This window comes from Trichosurus vulpecula, chromosome 7 (genome assembly GCF_011100635.1).
Source record: "Trichosurus vulpecula isolate mTriVul1 chromosome 7, mTriVul1.pri, whole genome shotgun sequence".
Lineage (NCBI taxonomy): Eukaryota > Metazoa > Chordata > Mammalia > Diprotodontia > Phalangeridae > Trichosurus > Trichosurus vulpecula.
Genome location: NC_050579.1, coordinates 147,464,918 through 147,484,614, shown reverse-complemented (window position 1 = coordinate 147,484,614; position 19,697 = coordinate 147,464,918). Strand labels below are relative to the sequence as shown.

Sequence of the window (19,697 nt, the reverse complement as noted above, 5' to 3'; positions counted from 1 at the left end):
TCCCCAGTGGCTCCAGAATGTCAGTGCTTCAAACTGTTCTCTTGCCAACAGTGGTTAAACCTGAGTTCCAAACAAAACTCAGCAAAAAAACAGATGTTCAAGAGCTAAAGACCTTGGCAGTTCAGAAGATTCTTTAACAAATCAGATACAGTTTCTCTACTGAAGAATTGTTCAATCATTGAGAATCCTGTTATAATATAATCTATATAATATAATATGATATGATATGATATGATATGATATGATATGATATGATATAATATAATATAATATAATATAATATAATATAATATAATATAATATAATATAATATAATATAATATAATATAATATGTATTAATATAATATGATATAACCCTGTTATAATATATTAGCTATATTTTTAGGCTAAGTACACATAAAAATCATTTCCCACCCATTAATTCAGGCTTTGGGGAGAATTATGTATATTAGGATTTTCTTTTTAATTTAAAATTCAATTAAAAATTGAAAAACAAATCCAATTACAAGTAACCCAAAGGGAAATGGAAAGATACAAGATGGGCACAAGAAAGATGCAACATATTCATGACTTGCTCATGAGAATCATTATAAGAGGCATTAGCAAAAAATGAGAGAAAAGGAGAGGAAACAGATGGACAAATAGGGATAATACTAAAAGAACCGAAGAAAAGCCTCCAATACATTGAGAGGATTTATAAGAAAAGTATGGATAAGAATGACACAGGATTAGAAGGCATGGAGAAGTTATTATCAATGAAGAGAAGACCTAAACAGACAAGATCGTGGAAGGAAGGAAGGAAGGAAGGAAGGAAGGAAGGAAGGAGGGAGGAAGGAGGGAGGGAAAGAGGGAAGGGAGAAAGGGAGGGAGGAAGGAAAAAAGAAAGAAGGAAAGAAGGAAGGAAGCAGGAAAAGAAGAAAGAAAGAAAGAAAGAAAGAAGGAAAAGAGGAACAAAGAGAAGAAGACAGAGAAGATGAAGAAGATGAAGACGATGGAGGAGAAGAAGGAGAAGAAGAAGGGCTAACATTTGTATAGCACTTACCATGGTCAGGCACGTACTAAGCACTTTACAATTCTTATCTCATTTGATCCTCACAATAACCCCTAGTAGTAGGTACAATTACTATCTCCATTTTACAGATGAGGAAGCTGAGGCTAACAGAGGTTTGGGTCACACAGCTAGTAAATGTCTGAGGTCACATTTGAACTCGGGTCTTCTTGACTCCAGGCCCAGAATTCTACTCACTGTACCAACAACAAGTATTTATTAAGCATTTACTCGGTACTAGGTGCTGTGGTAAGTTGTGGGATACAAAGCAAAAACTGTCCCTGTGCTCAAAGAGTTTGCATTCTAATGGACAGGCAGCATGTACACAACATAGGTATCTATATATAAGATGCATAGAAAATAGATGCAAGGTAACCTTAGAGGGGAAAGCACTAGCAGGACTGGGAAAGGCCTCCTGTACTCAGGCTTGAAAGAAGCCAGCGATTTGAAAAAAGGGGGATGAGGAGGGAGGGGATTCCAGGCACTGGGGACAGCCAATGAAAAGACACAGAGATCAGAGACAGAGCATGTAAGGAACAGCAACTAGTCCAATATAGCCGGAGGAAAGTACAACATAAGAAGAGGGGATTTATAGGGAATAACAAGGTTGTGAAAACCTTTAAATACCAAAGGAATTATTTGCTCCTAGAAGTAATAGGAAGCCACTGGAGTTGATTGAGTAGCTGGGATCACATAGTCAGACCTGTACTTCAGGAAAATTGCTTTGGTGGCTGAATGGAGAATGGACTGAAGTGGGACTTGAGAAAGGGAGACAAACATTGTTGGGATAGTTTAGCTGTTGAAACTGAAAGATAGTTCGAGAATATGAGCTTCCCCATTAGAAGTGAACTTCTTGAGAGCAGGCACTATGTTTTTGACTGGTGATTACAGAGACGAGGCAAAAGATGATGAGGACAAGAGCCATAAAATATCAAAGTATTTCAAACATTACATATGTATATGTATGTTTATTCATATTTATATATCATATGTATCATATGTAATCTATATATAATATTAATGATATATAAAAATGTATTTATTATATTATTTATTGTTTAAATAGAAAGGTTGGGGGAAAATGGGCTCATTTAGCCTACAGAATAGCAAATTGAAGGGCACTTGGTTCCCTTTTTCAAATTCCTTATTCCTCTAATGTCAGGACAAGCCAAAAAGTCTCTCCTTAACCTTGGGTTATGACAGCTACCTTAACTACCCACCTGTGACCTTCTTCTTCCTAAAACTTGAAGCATTCCTTATCACTGTAGGCTGACCCTGGCTGAACCCCTCACTAATCCTAGAGGTGACTCCATTGACTTCTCTCAACTGCCCTTAGGATATTTTATCCTGGAAACAGGATTATTCCATTCACAGTTTAGCATGTAGTTCATTCTCCTTCCCTTGGTGAAAAACCAAGGACATCATTAGCTCATGCAATCAATTGTACAGTTTGAAACACCTTTCACAGATTTCCCATCATGCCTTGAAAGTTAACTCGGACCAACAGTGAAACACATAGAGTTCTAGTCTATTGAAAAGGGGTATTTCAATGCTTATGCTATAGTGATTGATTTTACTTTCTTGGGGCATTTTAGGGAAGTAACATTGCAGAGTGGAAAAAAAGTGCTTAGTTTATTGTTGTTCAGTCATTCAATTGTATCTGACTCTTCGAGACCCCCGTGGACCATCACACACCAGGCCCTTCTAGGACTCAGGAAAAATAGGTTCAAACCCTGCCTCTGTCACTAAACTAGCTGTATGATTTTGGGAAAGTTTCTTAATTTCTGTGTACCTCAAGCAACTCTATAGGACCTTATAACTAAGTCCCAGACTGGGTTTTTATCTTTATTACATAGAATATCCCATGCTGAAAAAAAAATCACAGATCTTTGGGGGGAGTGAGAGGTACATCTTCTTAGATCCCTATCTATCTCTAAAATAGCATAATATTTATTTTACTTGAAAATTGTTTTATCATCTTAGTCAACAACCATTTTTAAGTACTTAATATATGTCAGGCACTGTGCTAAGGATACAAAGAAAAGTAAAAACATGGTGCCTGTCTTCAAAAAGTGCACCATCTAATGGGGGAACTCATAAACTAGAAATATCTTTCAGTTTAAACAGCTAAACTATTCCCAACAACTTTAGAAAGGGCCATTATTCTTGTCCTGTGTGCCTTTATGCCTTTTATAAGATCAGATTTCGAGCTGGCAGAAACCTTAGATGCCATTTTTCACACATGAGTAACTGAAGCATGGAGAAATTGATTTCCCTGTATTCTCACAACTAGAATCCCTTCAGATGTCACTTGAAATACTTCCCTTATTGGCTAGTGCACTTCCATCCTCTCCAAACTACCTTGCATTTATTCTGCATGTAGTTGTATAGGTGGGGCAGCTAGGTGGCATGGTAGATGGAGTGCCAGGCCCAGAGTCAGGAAGATTTATCTTCATGAATTCAAATCTAGCCTCAGACACTTACTAGCTGTGTGACCCTGGGTATGAGTCACTTAACCCTGTTTGCCTCATTTCTTTATCTATAAAATGAGCCAGAGAAAGAAGTAACAAACCACCCCAGTATCTTTGCCAAGAAAACCTCAAAATGGGGTCGTGAAGAGTCAGACACCCCTGAAAGGATTTAACAACAACAAACAAATATATGTAAATGCTGTCTCTCCACTACCACTACCCCTCCACCCACCTTGCCCCCAACAAGAATGTTACCTCCTTGAGGGAAGGGTCTGTTCCTTTTTTGTTTTTCTATCTCCAGCTTAGCACAATGCCCATCACACACCCAGTAATTTGTGTTGACTGATTTATAGTCCTGGCCCTTCTACTAACTAGCTGTGTAACTTTGGACAAATTACTTGACTTCTATATGCCTTCTTCGCAAAGCTTTTGGGGAGATCCAATGAGAGCATATATATGTGAAAATGTTTTGTAAACTGATTTTATAAATTATAAAGAGCTATATAAATGACTGTTACTGTTAAAAGTTCCCAGAAAAAAAAAACAAAAAACAAAAATAGTGCCACGTTACTGAGTTCATTTCACAAATGACTGAAAATTTCTAAATAAATACCAGTACAATATGAAGAATCCCTCCACTAGGATCCTACTCTGATTTTTCAGTTGTTCAGTAGTTTCAGTCATGTCTCTTTGTGACCCCATTTGGGGTTTTCTTGGCAAAAATACTAAAGTGGTTTTCCATTTCCTTCTCCAGTTCATTTTACAGATGAGGAACTGAGGCAAACAAGATTAAGTGACTTGCCCATGGTCACACAGCTAGCAAGTGTCTGAGGCTGGATTTGAACTCATGAAATTGAATCTTCCTGACTCCAGGCCTGGCATTCTATCCATTGTATCACCTAGTTGCCTTCCTACTCTGAAACCTCATTTTAATATTCTTGAAGGCTATATCCACAGAGTACAATCTCTAGAAAATCCAGCCGAACTGGAAGGCCTTCAAGAACAGGCCGGCTGAGCAACTATGTCAATTATTCACAGACCCTCCTCTCTAAATACAAAGAAATTCATTGTCATGAATTGGTACCATCATTCTGGAAAGCAACTTGAGCTTCTGAAAAGAAAGTTGCTAAAATGTCTGTACCTTCTAATTAAGATATCTCACTACTAGGTATATTCTCCAAAGAGATCAATGACAAAGAGAAAGGTCTAATATACACCAATATATTATATCAGTGCATATATAGATATATGTATACATATATACCAGACAACTAGAAACAAAGTAGATGCTCATTGATTGAGGAATGGATAAATAAATTGTGATGTATGAATGAACTGAAATGTTATAATATCGTAAGGTATGATGAATAGGATGGATACAATAAAGATGGAAAGCCTTATATGAACTGAGGCAAAATGAAGTAAGAAGACCCTAACAATCAAAAAAATGTAATATCTATGATGCAGATGGAAAGAACAACAAGAAAATCATTTGACATTATAATGAGTAAGCTTAGCCCCCCAAAAGGGATATGAAAAGACACCTCTTCCTCCTTCCTTTGTAGTAGTGGGGGTCCATAGTTGTGGAACACTGCATACAATATTAGATTTTTTTATATGTTGATTAGTTTTACTGACCTTTTTTTCCTCCCTTTTTTCCCCTTCTTTATTATTAAGGATAATTCTTTAGGAGGGAGGAGTGAAAGGGATACGGCAGGAAATATAGGGGATATAAAAAGAAAAGATATCAATAAAAATTTATTTAAAAACAAAGAGGTCCATCACTAGAGAAGAAACAAGGAAAGGAATGTTTTAGCAACAAGTCTCAAAAAAAAGATTGTGATTCTTGTCAGTAGAGGGAGTACCTATACCAAGAAAAACATAGCTCCTTAAGGTTTTGAAGTATTTGGATTATACTATATTTCCTTCCGTCTAAGGAAGAAAAATGAGTCTTAACATTCAGCACCAATTTTTTCTTCAAATCATTTGTAGTATGTTGACTTAGAGGAAACAAATCATGGTGTAGTGGTGGATACAAAGCCAGAATTTATAGTAGAGTCAGAAAGACTGGAGTTCAAGTTTTGCCTTTAACAACTGCCTTCTATGTGACAGCCTCTCAGTGCTACAAGGCAATTCTCTAAGATTCTAAGCTATAAAATCCATGTCAATCTGTCTCAGTAAAAGTAGTTTTCTCTATAGGAACTCCCTATCCCATAGTTCTAGTTTTCTCTTCCTCCTCCTCTACCTCCTCCTCCTCCTCTTCCTCCTCTCCCACCCCCCCAAAATTGAGAAACTAGCACCTTGGATTTACATCTGACTTTCCATTACTTGAAGTCTATATTTTGATCTTTTAATTCAGTCCAATTCAGTATTCATTCATTTCTTGGCATTTAACTAGAAGAGAATAAGACAGAAACAAAAGAAGAAGGATTTTGAAGAGATTGCTAATAGTGTCAAGTGCTACACAGAGGTCAAGGAGGTTGATGCCTTATGTTTTCCTATAAGGACTTTCCCCTGGACTTACTAGCAACTAGGATTGCAGGTAGGTAGTGCAGTGGATACTCCACTAGACCTGGAGTCAGAAAGTTCAAATCCAGACTCAGATACTTACTATGTGACCTCGGGCAAGTTACTTAACCTTGTTCACCTCAGTTTTCTCATCTATAAAATGAGTTGAAGAAGGAAATGGCAGACCGCAACAGTACCTTTGCCAAGAAAATCCCAAATGGGGACACAAAGAGTCAGGCATGCCTGAACAACAAAGGGCAGCCAAAATGAAAAATGATGCAATCTGAACCCTGAATGAGTTTAAACTCGATAAAGGCATATGACACATATACAAATAACTATGATGCAAAACAGAGTTTGAAAAAGGCAAAGTATTTAGACAAAGAACTATGATAAATATGAGGAAAGAAAGCTCAGTGGCGAGGGGACAATGGTGATCAGGGAAGAGAAAACACTTAACCTGAGCCTTAAAGGAAGAGAGGGATTTCAACGGGTAATCAAGGGAGTATGTTCCACATGTAGGAGCTGGCACACATGAGTAGACAGGGATACAGGAGTTCCAGACAAGATCAGAGAGAAGAGTGACTCGTCCAATTTGGCAGGAACAAAGAGTTCATGACGGACAGTACAGTATGACAATGTTGGAAAGATATGTTGAAGAAATATTATGGAGGCCCTTAAATCACAGGTTAAGTTGTCATTTTGTGAATTAGCCAGTGGAGAGCAATGAAAAGTTATTGGGAGTTTTTTTAAGTAATAGTGATATCAATAACTCAAATAATCAACAAATATTCACTAAATGCCTACAATGTGCTGGATAATATCAAAACTGTTCATTAGAAACATTATTTCAGGAATAACATGAAGAATGAATTAGAGAAGCAAAATACTAGAATCCAGGAGAACAATTAGGAAGGTAATAATATAGTCCAGCAGAAAAGATTAGATATTAATGCATAGATTTGAGATGCACCTGCACAGACATAATAATTGAAGAGCTTTTTATAGGTACAAGCACTGATTGTCTTCTACTACCCAATAAAGAAAGCTGTCACTCAGGTCCAAAGGAAAGGAAGTTACCTAAATAGAAAACAAAAAAGAAAATTAAATTCAACAAACATTTATTAAGCACCTACTAGTTACAAGACATTGTGTTAGGTGCTGGGGAACATAAAGATAAAAATGTCTAAAAGAGATTGCATTTTATTGGAGGGACAGGACATAAATACAGGCAAGTACAACATAAAGTTAGAAGTGAAATTGACAAAGGAGAGATCAGACACAATGCTCTATGAATATTTGAGAAGGGAATACCAGACTCTAACGGCTAAGAAGAGTGTTTATGGAAGGTTATTTAATGGCCCTGGCCAACCATTAAAGGAAAATGAGGATTCCGGAAGGCAGGATTCAGGAAGAAGGAGTGAATTTCAGGTTTGGCAGATAGCTTATGTGGATGCATGGAGGTAGGAGATGAATAGGCCAAGTGTAAAGAAATGGTTGTCCAATTTAGCTGCAACATAGAGTGAATGAAAGGGAGTACTGTGAAACAAAGCTGGAAAGATGGGGGAGAACTGGATTTTGAAAGACCTTAAAATCCAGGTTTCCAGCTTGAATTTAATTCTGCAGGTAATAGGGAACCCATGGAAGGTGTTTTAGTGGGGTAGTGATGTGGTTAGGCAAGATTCAGCTAATATATGGAGGCTGGATTGCTGAAGGGCTAAGTGGGAAGCAGAGAGGTGAAACGGGAGACCATCAAAACAGCACAAGCTGCTGGTGATATGGACTTAAACCCATATGCCAGCCCAGGAAATAGAGAGAAGGGGATGAATGCCAGAAATGTTATAGAGCAGTTGTCTCAATCAAATAGAAGTGGATCCCTTCAGGCTGCATATTGATTTAGAAAAACAACAAATTAACATTATCTATGTTGTATCATATTTTTATTTATTTTATTAAAAATTTCCAATTACATCTTAATCTGGTTCCAGCCCCACCAGGAAATTTTGCAGGTATGGGGTGGCAGGGGGATTTGACATCTCTGCTGTAGAAATAGGATTAACAGGCTTTACAATTAATTGGATATGGGGAGGGGTACAGAGTATAAACAGAAGGAAGAATTAAAAGTACAACAATCTTGGGTGATGGTGGTACCAAACTAAAAATATAGACATTGTGAAGAGGTGCAGGTATAATGGGCATGTTGAGTTTGAGGAACTATTACTGTATCCTGACAGAGAAATTCAACAAGCAATTACAGGGGAAGAACTGGGATTCAGGAGAGAGGTTCAGACTGCATATTAGATTGGGGTGGGAGAGGTCACCTGTGCAGAGGTGATAACTGAACTCATGGAAGCCAAGACTGTAGAAAGAAAAGATAGGAAGATTAGTGACTAAACCTACGGGACACGTGTGTTTAAATGGGAGAAGATGGAAATTCATAGCAGTCTAGGGGAGAGAGAGGGATAGGGAGAATGGCAATATATACTTTCCAATTGTCTATTGGATCTGTTAGGCTATTAAGCATTGCCGTTCAGTCATATTCCAGTCATGTCCGACTCTTCATGTCCCTATTCAGGATCTTCTTGGAAAGATACTGGAGTGATTTGCCATTTCCTTCTCCAGTTTATTTTACAGATGAGAAAACAAATGGGGTTAGGTGACTTGCCCAGGGTCACATAGCTAGTTAAGAGTCTGAGGCTAGATTTGAACTCATGAAGTTGAATCTTCCTGACTCCAGGCCCAGGCTCAATTCTCTTTCCCCTGGGCCACCTAGCTGCCCTCAGGTCGTTAAGCATACATGCATCTAATTCTGAGTGTTCTATCTAAATCTTAATAATAAATGAAAATACTAATGTAATAACACACAAAGTGATGGTTTCCAAAGGATAATCTCATATAGAGTGTGGTCCATACCTACCAAAAACTAGAAAGGAAATTCATTTTCAACATGAAATGGCTTGGGGGAAAAAAGTCAGCAAAGATTTAAAATAATTTTCTTCCTACTTATTTCCCTCTAAGAATTTCTGCAAAATTATGCCATGAGATGCCAAAAACTAGCCACAATATACTTGGAATCTTTATATCTTCAAACTTATGAAAGACTCCTTTATGTTAATGGTTTTTAGTCAACTGCATTAAAATGTTCTTTCGCCTAACAGGATAGTTGGCATCCAGTGTGAATATTAATGCCACTCTTTGGAGGGATATTTCAAAGTCTATTTTACAAATCTAATGTGTCATATTATTTCTTCTGGGTAATGAAAAAAATAAGGTTGTATATAGTCACTCGTGTACAAGCACATATTTGTTATCTGAGTAAAACATAAAACTGTTCAATTAAGGCTTCCCTTCCATAAAGCAGCACATTTTAAGTCAAAGAACCAAGAATCTTTTCAAAAGTATTTTCTGGTTCTCTTGAATATGAGAAGCATAACAATCTTTTAGTGACTAAGTGATTAATGTATCACTTTTCATTCCCAAAGTATAAATATTTGTTAAAAGTTTATTTATGAGATTTTGCAAGGAAAGGAAAACTAAGAAAGAGTAAGCAACCTGAGGTTTAATCTGAAGTTCAAATTTCATGTGAATGAGTTGAAAAATAGACTTCCACAATTCAAAGAGTGAGTGGCTCTCTTTATGTGACTAGGATATATAAAGAGAATATTAATCTTTTCATTCAAAAGTTCAGGAAGCATCTATCTCAAGTGATTTCACTATACAGCTTTTCCTTCCACATAGCAGGAATTGGCACCCCCCCCTCCCATCTGTAAAATCCACATAAAATTTTTTGGCCCTCCCTTCATACCAGAGAAGAAGTCTGAATATTTTCTTTTTCTTTTATGGGGTGTTTACAGCACCTTATTGTACAATTGGAGTTAAGTATTTGGTCATAGGTCTGTGTCATCTGCTGGCCTTCATGTGTCATTTCCAGCTTCGGCAAAAGTCCCCCAAAATTCCCATTTAATTTCTCATGCCGACTGCAAATATATCAAAACTATGACAGGGAAAGTCATGATGTGGAAGGGATAACTGTAGATTTATCCCTAGTGGCTGCCACAAAATGCTAATTTCACAACCAAGAAATTTGTAGAGCTTAGATATCCTACTCTTAATATAATAAAGTAAGGAAGGAAATAAGAAAGGATTCAGCATTACATCTTCAATGAGGTGTTCATATGAATAGATTTGGATGTTATATGTGTGAACATGAGGCAGTGTGGTACGCAGGAAAGCCAGAAGGTCTGAGTTCAGATATGGCCTCTGTCATTTACTACCTGTGACTTTAAATAAAGTCTTTGGACCTCTTTCCTCATCAAAAAAAAAATGAGCAAGTTAGACTAGATTTCCTTAAAGGTCTCTTCCAGCTCTAAATCTATGATTCTACAAGCATCTCTATGAATATGATTCACAGTATGCATAAACACACAATGTCCACATATTTTCTGAAGAAATATTTTTCTAGTACATACGTGGTCATATGCCTTTGTGTAGAGTATATTTGAATGTGTGTGCATCTGAATATGTGTGTGCATCTGTATGTAGCGGGCACATGAGCATTAAAACATCTGCATGAAGGAGCATGGTATAATGGAAAGAGTGCTGAATTTGGAATCCAAGATTAGGTGTTTAAATCCCAGCTCTACCATTTCTTCTCTGTATGACCTTAGGAGAGGCTATTTTCCCTCTGTGGGCCTCAGCTTCCCCATCTGTATAATGAAGGGGTTAGATATATGCTTTCTAAATCTATGATCCTCTGATCTTAACTGATCCACAAATAGTAATTTCAGTGAAGAAGATGGAATCATGGTGTGTTCTGACTTCCTGGTTCTTCAACATCATTGGCTGAAGCTATAATGTAAGAACCAATAACCTTACAATAATCTGCATCTCCATATTAGAGCACAATCCAGTTCATATTCATAATAAAAAACCATACTATTTTTTTAAAAAAAGGCTAAATTCTATTTAGAACCCTCTACTTAAGAAAGCTGGAAAATATGAATAAATTTTTAAAACATTTCCAACCCTAATGGTTAAAATAGAAACTTGTCTAATTGCTTTTCCACATGATAACTCTTCTCTAGGAAGTGTTCTCCTTTCCTTCAACTAATCTTCATAGGCAGGGCTTCAGATTTCCCATCATTCCCATCACCATCCCTTAAGCTTGTCATTGTTTCTTCAAAATGTGGTGATCTTAACAGTACACAATATGTAGCATCCAAGGCAGAAGGCAGCAATGCTATCATTTCCCTCTTACTCTTGTGTCTTACTTATTCATTCATTCATTCATTCATTTATCTAATATTTTAGTTAATTAGTTTTTTAAATTTAATTTATTTTTAAAAACTTATTTCATTGAATTTATACTACTTATTTAAGAAAAAAAAATACATTCTTGAGCATTTTGTGTCCAAGCTCTTTGAAGAAAAAATAAACTTCACTCATATATTCTTTGAAATATATTGTAATAATTAAAAACAGAACAACACCTCATTTATCAGTCATCTTTGAGAAATGAACACTTCCAGATAAACGAAATATATCAAATGTTTCATATTAATAATTTTGAATGGAATTTTGGGGGGCGAGGGTTGTCAAACCTGAGGTTTCATTTTCATTTGAGAGAGAGAGAGAGAGAGAGAAAGAGAATCAAGAAATTAATAGGACAAAACCCAAGAATAAAATATGAAATTATCATAATTAAAGGAGAAATAGAAAACAACTGAATAAATAAATCAAGAGCTGCATTTTTTTAAAGACCAGAAAAATTTACAAACTATTACCAAATGTATTCAATAGTAGGAAGGGAAAAAAGCAATTACCAAAGTAAAATATGAGAAGGGGGATATCACAATGAATGGAGGAGAAATAAAGAAACTATCAAAGACTATTATACATGGTATATAGAAGAGCCAGCATGTTTCAGGAGTAGAAAGCTGGCCTCAAAGCCAGGAAGACCTGGGTTCGGCTCTCCTCTTAAAACATGTGTGATGCTGAACAAGTTACTTAACCTTTCAGGGTTCTAAGCAACTCTCTAAGACTCTAAATTGCAGACAACATGCCACCTTACATTGGTTTCCTCACCCAGGAATTCCATAAAATAGTGAAATCTCAGGTTCAATCCCTATCCTGATCTCTATCCCTCTCCTGTATAGATCAACAAAACTGAGACAATAAAATACATGGATGGATATTTACAAATATATAAAATATTCAAAAGGAAAAAGGAAATTAATAAGTAGATAAAGCTGTATGAGAAAGAGAAATTGAACAGAGCTTTTAACAAACTGTCATGTAAAATGAAAGACAGTTCATCAAAGTACACATAAATTGGTCTTGGAATTAGGAGACCTGGGTTCAAGATCTACCTTTAAAATTAACTATGACATTGAACAATCACTTAATTTCTGAATGCTCCTAGGCAACTCTCTAAGACTATAAACTGCAGAGAAGTTACTAATTGAGTAGTAATTTAGGCAGTTTCCTCATGGGAAGTTTCCTATGCCAATGGAATCCCAGATCAAGGCAAAAATAAAAACCAAATAAACAAACAACAACCAGGACTGGATGGATTCACAAGGAAATTCTATCAAACATTTAAAGACTGAATAATCCCTATGCTATATTAAGTATTTTCCAAGGAAAAAAAAGAAAGGCACTCTGCAACCCTTTCTATGAGAAAAATCTGCTCCCGATCCCAAACTTTGTAACAATAAAGCAAAAGTGCTCTTACAAGTTATTAAATCTATGAGTGATAGAAGGCACAGATTTGAGGCATGTGTGACCTCCAAAACCATCTCTAGGCCAAAGCTGGAAAAGAAACAGAAGATGACCAAAGAACAGGAAATCAGGTTGATGCTCAAGAGTTGTGACATTTGTTCTTAACAGGATGTTACTCTTTACAGCAAACAATGATTACATTATCATGGATGAAGTGAGGAACTATTCAGGGACATCCAAGGAAATACATATTTATTTGGTTTCTCACAGAGGTTATTTTCTTATTAAGCAGTCACTTTTCCCAGAAAACCATGGCTAGGCCTGTAATATAAGGGAACTCTCCATTCAGTCTGGTGCTCTTCAATGAATATGCTATAGTCCAATAAATATATACACTGGCAGAATCCGCCATTGTGTCATTGATTGAAGACTTGACATGAGTCATAATTTCTATGTGTTCAGTTTGCATAGACTATCTCTGTATTTGAAAAAAAATTAAATGGGATGGTCAGTGAATTGTAAAGAACTTGAACTAGCATTATTTTTTCTGAGTAGTTTGTTTTTAGATAATGTAGTGATCTCTCCCACTAGACCAAGGGTGGGGAACCTTCAGCCTTGAGGCCACATGTGGCCCTCTAGGTCCTCAAGTGCAGCTCTTTGACTGAATCCAAACTTCACAGAACAAATCCCCTTAATAAAAAAAAATTTGTTTTGTGAAGTTTGGATTCTGTCAAAGGGCCTCACTTGAGGATCTATGTGGCCTCAAGGCCACAGGTTCCCCACCCCTGTCCTAGACCATCTTTACGTACATTCCTACTCATCCTCCACTCTGAGCATACTTGCCAAATAGGGGAAAATGCTGGGAACTGCTACATATATACTCAAGACTTCAACACATGTTGTGTAAGCATGAGCATGCCTATGTACCTAAGAAGGATGTAGACATCTTTATACATCCAAAGCAGAGATAGAACTGAGAAAGAAAAGAGACAACAGGACCTGGAAGGATTCTCCCTCAAAAATCTTGAACTTGTCCCTTTTATCATAACCATGATTCCAACCCCATATATGTGTCTAAAGACCACATGTTTACCAAAATGGTATGGGGGAGGAAACATGAGGGAGAAAAAAAGTGAAGAATGAAAAAGAGGGTGAAAAGTTAACAGGAACAATGGGAAAGGCTTCTTAGAAGAGTTTGTACATGGTCAGAAAAGAATGAACAAAATTAAAGCTGCAAAAAGAACTACAGGAAACCAAATATAGCATCTCAGACTCAACCCTGACTAACACTTAGTATGTCTTCTGTATGCAGGACCTTAAGGGAGAAAAAAGATGAAAACATCAATGACCTCTGTCCTAAATGAACTTACCACCTAAAAGGAAGGGATATCTGCATGAATAACAAAAACAAATTAGGACATGGTTAAATGCATGTGAGGTCTTCAAGGAGGAAGAGATCACTTCCAGTCTGTAGGACCCAGGGAAGGCTTTGTTTCATGAAAGAGGTGGCACCTAAACTAAGCCTTGAAATAAAAGGACTTTGTAAGAACTCTGTAAGAACTGGAATACATTTTCTAAAGCCCTCAAGAACATGAAATGTGATTACATAACTTTGTTTCAACTCTTTACACTAAGTTTACCTATTTTTCTTTTTGTTGAAATAAAATGCCTAAAAAACCCATTTAATCTAGCAAGTGTGTATGTCTTGAATGGAGACTGTTATATACCTTTAAGTTATGTATTTTCGTAAAGTAGAACCAAACTTCAAACATACAGAGAGAAAGAGAGAGAGGTAGAGAAAGAGAGGGAGAGAGAGAGGGAGGTAAGGAAGGAGGGAGGGGAGAGAGAGAGAGACAGAGAGAGAGACAGAGACAGAAAGAGACAGAGAAATAAAAGGATTTTGCCAGGCAGGGATATGAGGGAAATCCATTCTAAGCATGAGTGACTTGATATACATATGAACTAAGGAATGATAGGGCAGGAAAAGGTTGGAAATTGGATGTAGAGTGTGTGCATAGCAAAAGTGTGAAATATAAATAGAAAGATAGGTTAGAGATTGTGGATTGAGAAGGCTCTTGAACATCAGGCTAAGAGTTTATGTCTTAGTTGGTAAACAAAAGAGAATCATTGAGGGTGCTTGAGCAGGAAAGTAAGTCAGATCTGTGCATTTGGTTTATTAGCAGTGTAAAGGATTAGAAGAGACTGAAGACTAGTACAGATTATAACAACACTTTAAGTTTGAGGTAACGAGACCTTCAGGGCAATAGCAGTGGAAATGAAAAAGTGGAAAAAGATTTGAGAAATATTTTGCAAGTAGAATTGACAGGACTTTGAATAGATGCAGAGAGTAAAGAGAGGAGAAGGTCATGGATAACTCAAAAGTTTCAGAACTGGCAACTGGGAGGGGAGTGATACCATTGAATTAAATTAGGAGGAAGGACAGATTTGAGGATGGGGGAGGTAGAAGAACAATTTCAATTTTAGGCCTATCAGATTTGAGCAAGTATTTGAAAATATAGGACTGGAGTTCAGAGGAGAAATAGGGCTGGTGAAATAGGTCCGGGAATGATCCAAATAGAGCTGATAATCAAAGCCATAGAAGTAGATGAGATTGCCAAGTAAGAGAGTGCAAAAAGATAAGCAACTCAATCACGGACTTTTATGGACATCCAAACTCGTGAAGTAGAATGAGGAAGAGCCACTGAGGGAGGAAAAAAGCAAGAAAGATCAGCCAAAGGTAGAAAAAAATCAGCACGGTATCATGGAAATCAAAGAGAATACCAAAAAGGAGTTGGTTAGCAGTGTCAGACGCTACAGAAAAGTCAAGGAAGAGGAGGATTAACAAAGTGCATTAGATTTGACAACTTCAGAAGCAGCCAGTTCGGGTCAACTTGTTACTCCAAGGTAATCAATGCTGCAGGCCTCTCTTCATCCTCGTGTGCTCCTGTGCTCTAACCTCTGCCTCCAAACTGGCACTTTAAGCTCCTGCCTTAGGACACAGGGCTTCTAACTGATGAATTACCATAGGTATCGAGACCCACCAAGATATTTCCTGAACATCTTTGTGCCATGCTTCCCCCACTTCCATGTTGCTTTCCTAATCTAGCTCTAAGGACTGCAGTCATATCAACAATGCCAAAACATTCTTCCCTGGCCATCACTCCCTTATATCTGTTATCTTCCCTTAATAAAATATAAGCTCCTTGAGAGCAGGGACCACCTTGTATTGCTTGCATTTGTATAGCCAGCAATTAGCACAGTGCCTAGTACATAATAAGCATCTTAATAAGTGTTTTTACATTCCATTCATAGGTTAACTCAGAAAGAACAATTGTGGTAGAGTGATGGGTATAAAAGTCACTGGAGTTTATTAAGTAGCAAGATGACAAGGTCAGACCTCGATTTTAGGAAAATTACTTTAGTGGTTGAATGGAGGAAGGCAGAGGCAGGGCCTGCACCAGTATGGCGGCAGTCTCAGAGAAGACAAGAGAGTTGGTATAAAGGGGAAATTGATGGCCCCTTGGCAACAGACTGGATCTAAAGAGGTGAGAGATAGCGAGAAATGAAGAATGACACCTAGGTTGTAAGCCAGAGGGCCTGGAAAGATGGTGTTGCCTTCTACAGCAATTGGGAAGGTAGGAGGTAGAGGAAGGGTTAAGAGGGAAAGATAAGGAGTTTGGTTTTGGGACATGTTGAGATTAAATTGCATACTAGAAATCCAGTTTGACATGTATGAAAGGCAGTTGGAGATACCAGATTGGAGATCAGCAGAGAGGTTAGGGAAAGATAGGGAGATTAGAGAATCATCAGCATGTAGATGCAATTAAGTCCATGGGAGCTGATGAGATCACCAAGTGAAGTAGTATAGACAGATAAGAGATGAGGTCCCAGGACTGAACACTGTGGGACAAGGCAAGATCTGGATGAGGGGACAGAGAAGGAATAGTCATGTAAGTAAAGAGGAGAACCAAGAGGCTTCTTGAAAACCAAGAGACAAGAATCGCAACAGAGTCAATGCCTGCAGAGAGATCGAAGAGAATACTGTAGAGAAAAGGTCATTGGATTTGGTAGAGAAGAGATCATTGTAACTCTGGAGAGAGTAGATTTGGTGGAGCAATGAAATCAGAAGCCAGATTGTAAGAGGTTAAGAAGAGAATGAGAGAAAAGAAAGTGAAGGCATGGCCTTTTCAAAGAGTTTAGCCACCAAGGATAGAAGAGATATAGGGTAATAGTTAGCAGGATCAAGTGAGAGGGGTTTTTTGGAGGATGAGGGAGACATAGGCGTGTTTATAAGCAACATAGAAGGAGTCAGTAGGCAGAGATAGAATGAAAATAAGTGATAGAGTATGGATGGCAGAGGGTTGGAGAAAATGGGATGGACTTGAGCAGGTAGAGGGATTAACCTTAAGACCACTCCTTTGTGTGAGACACAGATGAAGGAGGAGATAGCAGCAGAAGGCAGCTGAGTGATATGTGATAAGGAAGAGGGGAGAAGAGGGAGTTCAGGGAGGATGGCCTCGTTTTTTTCTGTAAAATAAGAGGCAACCTTCTGAGCTGAGGTGGCTGAGGAGTCATGGGAGGTTTGAGAAGGGACAAAAAGGTTTAGAAAAACTGCTTAGAAAATGGGATAGTGAGTTGATGAGGGAGGCATGGTAGATCTAGCAACAGTAAAGAGCCAGTTGAGGTTGTATAATACAAATTTGTAATGTGTAATACAAACTTGTAGTGAATCTAATCAGAAGAGTTGTGTGACTTTCTCGACCTTCCTTTGGCAGCACTTGTGTAGGAGTGAAAGGGGCAGATGGTGGGAGAGATCCAAAGCTGAGGCTTGGCAGGGTGCAAGTGGCAAAATGATTATGGAGCTAGGAACTCAAGAGAAGACAGTGCAGAGGTCCCCCCCAGCTCTAAAATCCATGATGAGATTGCATACAAGACAGCACACCAAGGTTATATAATCCAAAATACCAAATAATCTGGTTAATAAGCTCAAGTTATTATGATCTAGTTAATAAGCTCAGTTTATTATAAAAAGTGATCCATGATTTCTTTCATATGGAAACTCCTTCCATCAGTGCAAACAAATGATTCATCTGTAATTTATAACATCAGAGAATTCTCTGGGGCATTGATATGATAAATTATTTTCCCATGGTCACACAGCTAACCAGCAGGACTTAAAACCTTTAAGGTCTACCCTCAATGCATTGCTCCATGTAAGCAGTTTTCAGAGGAAAAAATTAAAAATATCTATAGTCATATGAAAAAATCCTCTAAATCACTATTGATTAGAGAAATGCAAATCAAAACAGCTCTTAGGTACCACATCTTTCCTGTCAGATTGGCTAACATGACAAAACAGGACAATGATAAATACTGTAGAGGATGTGGGAAAATAGGAACACTTACATTGTTGGTGGAGTTGTGAACTGATCCAGCCATTCTGGAGAGCAATTTGGAACTATACCCTAAGGGCTATAAAAATGTGCATACCCTTTGACCCAGCAATAGCACTTCTAGGGCTATATCCCAAAGAGATCATACAAGGGGGGAAAGCACCCATACTTATAAAAATATTTCTAGCGGCTCTTTTTGTGGTGGCAAAGAATTGAAAAACAAGTGGATGCTCATCAATTGGGGAATGGCTAAACAAGTTGTGGTATATGAATGTAATGGAATACTACTGTGCTATAGGAAATCAGGAACAGATGGACTTCATAATAACCTGGAAAGACCTATGTCATCTGATGCTGAGTGAGGGGAGCAGAACCAAGAGAACGTTGTGCACAATTACAGGCACATGTTATATACCTGTGATGACTAACTTTGATAGACATGGCTCTCCTCAGCAATCCAAGGTTCTAAGATAGCTCCAAAGGACTCATGATGGAAAAAGCTAGCTATATCCAAAGAAAGAACTATGGAGTCTGAATGCAGATTGAGGCAAACTATTTGATCTCTTTTTTTTTCTTTTTTGGTTTCGTTTCTTCTTTTTCATGGCTCATTCCATTGGTTATAATTCTTCTTTACAACTTAACTATTGTGAAAATAAGTTTAATGTGAAGGTATATGTAGAACCTATATCAGATTACACGCTGTCTCGGCGGGGCAAGGGGGGAGGAAAGGGAGGGGGAGAAAATTTGGAACTCAGAAATTTGTGGAACTGAGTGTTGAAAACTAAAAATAAAAAAATAAATTAAAGACAGTAAAGTCAACAGATTAAAAAAAAAGAAAGTCATCTTTCCTTTAATAAAGTGACAGTGAACCTCAACTGGGATTCTGCTATAGATTTCATTCAAAGGATTTTTAGATTAGGAAGCTCTTATGTCTGACATTTGACTGGCACAATGTGTATAATACATTGTAATTATTTGGGTGTTCAGTTGTGTCTGACTCTTTATGACCCCATGGACTATAGCGCATGCCAATACTGTCCATGGAGTTTTTGTTTTGTTTCATTTTGTTTTTGTCAAAAATACTGGAGTGATGCGTCATTTCCTTCACCAGTGGATTAAGGCAAGCAAGTTAAGTGACTTGCCCAGGGTCACTGAGGCTGACTTGAGCTCAGGTCTTCCTGATTCCAGGCCCAGTGTTCTATCTACTGGGCCACCTAGCTGCCTCTATGTGACACATAGTAGGTGAGTAATAAATACCTGTTCATTGATTCTGTGTAGAATTTTCCCGCCATCTATTAAAATCTGAATTTCTTGGTTTCAAGATGTAATATGAGTCACCTTTTCAAGTTCCCTTCCCTAAGCCTATAGCTTCCTGTGTTGCTGGAATGGAGCATCTTTTGCTCTTGTGAAATAATTTTAATTGTGTAACATTTTAAACAGTAATCCCAGAGGCTTTAAGGCTGAGAGTGCATTTTCAAAAACTACATAAATTAATGAGTGTTCATAGCTCCTCAGGGCAGCCTATTTAAGAGATGAGGAAATGGGCTCAGAAGTAA

At 37.6% G+C, this 19,697-nt stretch overlaps 1 protein-coding gene across 1 annotated transcript in view; it reads right to left on the bottom strand.

Moving 5' to 3' along the window:
* Positions 1 to 19,697, bottom strand: part of ROS1 (ROS proto-oncogene 1, receptor tyrosine kinase) — a 101,174-nt gene that overhangs the window by 58,417 nt on the left and 23,060 nt on the right.